Here is a 2,698-nt window from a genome sequence, read left to right as displayed (position 1 = left end):
TTGTTTGACTGTGTTAATTTGGGTGAGATCATTTTCATTTATTTATTTATTTATTTTTATTTTCCTGGATTTTAGTTTTATTATCTTTTTTAATAGTTATAAAAGGGGGGTTCAATTTAAAAAAATTTAAAAGCAACAATTATTATGTGGATTAAGAGCATTCTAATACTACAATACTAGGAATATTAGACATAATAATTGTCCCCAAAGTAATGGCTGGAAAAGGAATACCATTAGATAGGAGCTTACACTGCATCAATTTGTAATATTTTCAAACTTCAAAGATCCCCTGAATTTCCAGAAGAAAAATGAAACTATGAACAATATTGCCTATAATAGATCCCAGAACAAAAGTCTATATGTAATTACTAGCTCAACATTTAGTAGGTGTTTGTGTATGTGCACACACATGTGGGCACATGTACACATGTGCATGCTCGTATACATTCATATGTGATCTGTGCATGCCAGTACTAGGGCTTGAACTCAGAGCTTAAGAAATATCCTGTCAGGGGTTTGTTTGTGATCTACCACTTGAGCCCAGGCTCTACTTGTGATTTTTTCTGCTAATTTATATGAGCTGGCTTTGAATGTTAGTCCTCGGATCTCAGCTTCCTTAATAACTAAGAATGCAGGTGCTATCCATCACTGCTGGATTTCATTTACCTTTTGAGTAGGAAGTGGCATGGTATCTCAAGCAGTAGTGAGCTACCCTTGAGTAAAATCACTCAAGGACAATGCCCAAGCCCTGAGATCAAGCCCCAGGACTGGCCAAAAATGTAAAATAAAATAAAAAAATCCTTAATGTTTGTGAATTAACTACATCTATCATTACATCCACCAAAGTGACATGACACTATCTCTCCAGGGCCTTGATAAGAGAAAATCTGGATGAAAATTACTCAGCAAAAAGTCACTGACTGGTCACTTGCTAGGACAATGTCTTCTATCAATAACTCCCACTTCCATCCCCCTTTCTTTATCCTGCTAGGAATTCCAGGACTGGAAAGTTTACATATCTGGATCACTTTCCCCTTCTGTATAGTGTACCTCACTTCCCTTGTGGGGAACATCATCATTTTCTTTGTGATCAAGACTGAACACACCCTCCATCAGCCGATGTTCTACTTCCTGGCCACATTGTCTGTGATGGATCTCGGCCTTGCCACCTCCACCATCCCCAAAATGTTGGGCATCTTTTGGTTCCACCTCCAAGAGATCAGCTTTGGCGGCGGCCTTACCCAGATGTTCTTCATTTACATGTGCATGGGCATGGAGACTGTTTTACTGGTAGTCATGGCTTATGAACGTTTTGTGGCCATCTGCAATCCTCTCCAGTACATCACCATCCTCGCCAATAAGACTGTCACCCTCCTACTTTCTGTTGTGTCGGGAGAAATTTCATTCTTGTGACTCCATTAGTGTTTCTCATTCTGCGACTGCCATTCTGCGGGCACCATTTATATGTAATATTTGCTAAAGATTTGTCAATTTTTTTTATTTTTCCAAAGAATCAAGTATTTCTGTCATTCATTCTTTTTGGGTTTTTTGAATTCTCACTTAATTCTGATTTCATTTTCCTAATTGTTTTCTTCTACTGGATTAGGCTTTGACTTGTTATACTCTTTTTTTCCAGGACCTTAAAGTACATTATTAACTATTTGATTTGAAATTTCTCTAATTTGTTGAGGTTGCACTCAGAGAGATAAATATTCCTCTGAGTACAGTATTTCCAACGTCCCCAATGAACTTGTATATTATGTGCTCCTTTTTTAAAAAAATTAATTTTGTGTTGATTATTCATTTTCATTTCTTATCAGAAACTTCACTCTGCAATCCAGCTAGAGTTGGAGGGGAGTAAAGAAAACATGGAAGCCAATTTGCTGCAGTGAGAGCACAAGGATAATAGGATATTAAAAGCAGATTGGGTAGAAGGGTGCTCTCCTGAGCTACAGAAGTAATCTTCTGATGGTTAAGGGAAAAAGTCATGTATTAGAGATGTCTGCACTCAGGTATGGTGACTTTATTGCAGGCCTTGCCATTTCTAGATCCAAAGCCAGGTATGGCTTCTACAACTACTGTGCTCTCTTTTACCTTCCAAAGACCATATGCTTGCAATCCAACCAATCAGTCTTGCCAATGCAGATGAAAAACAGGGGGCTATTTGTAATTGGCCCAGCATTGGCAGGGGACAAGATGCGAAGAGTTTTATGCTTCAGGATAACATCCTCCTCTTCAATTTTCTCTCTATATATCAATTTGCCACCAGTGCAATTATAGTATGCTAAGTTATCACCCACACACATAAATCCTGGGATAATCCTGTGAAAGCTGGACACATTATAAACAAATCCTTTCTCTCCAGTGCTCAGAGCAAGAAAATTCTCTGTGGTCTTTGGAACTTTGTGTGCAACTAGACCCACGTGGAGGTGGTCCCATGCTTGCAAGTTAGTTGTATTGTTGGAGAGTATGGTGGGGTTGACCATGGCATGTGGCTAGCAACAAAAAGGGACAGCAAGCACTGCACAACCTCATTTTTTTGTTTCTGTTTTTTGAAATAGCATGAAGTTTTAAATTTCTGTTATGAGCTTCTCAGTATTCCACTAGTGATTCAATAAAATTTTGTTCGATCTCCATGAGTGACAGGATTTTCCATCTTGTCATTTCATGTTAACTTCCAACTTTATACCACAGTGTT

The 2,698-nt window shown here is 38.3% G+C and overlaps 2 pseudogenes; one reads left to right on the top strand and one right to left on the bottom strand.

The window, feature by feature from the left end:
- Positions 1-939: 939 nt before the first annotated feature.
- On the top strand, positions 940-1,892 carry LOC150040199 (olfactory receptor 52E4-like; annotated as a pseudogene).
- A 198-nt stretch (positions 1,893-2,090) lies between these two features.
- On the bottom strand, positions 2,091-2,486 carry LOC150040198 (peptidyl-prolyl cis-trans isomerase A pseudogene; annotated as a pseudogene).
- Between the last annotated feature and the right edge of the window lie 212 nt (positions 2,487-2,698).

The sequence above is a fragment of the Megascapheus bottae genome, chromosome Y (assembly GCF_031878675.1).
Source record: "Megascapheus bottae isolate mThoBot1 chromosome Y, mThoBot2.hap1, whole genome shotgun sequence".
Taxonomy (NCBI): domain Eukaryota; kingdom Metazoa; phylum Chordata; class Mammalia; order Rodentia; family Geomyidae; genus Megascapheus; species Megascapheus bottae.
The sequence above is the reverse complement of the archived record's forward strand: the minus strand, read 5'-3'. Positions and strand labels throughout refer to the sequence as shown.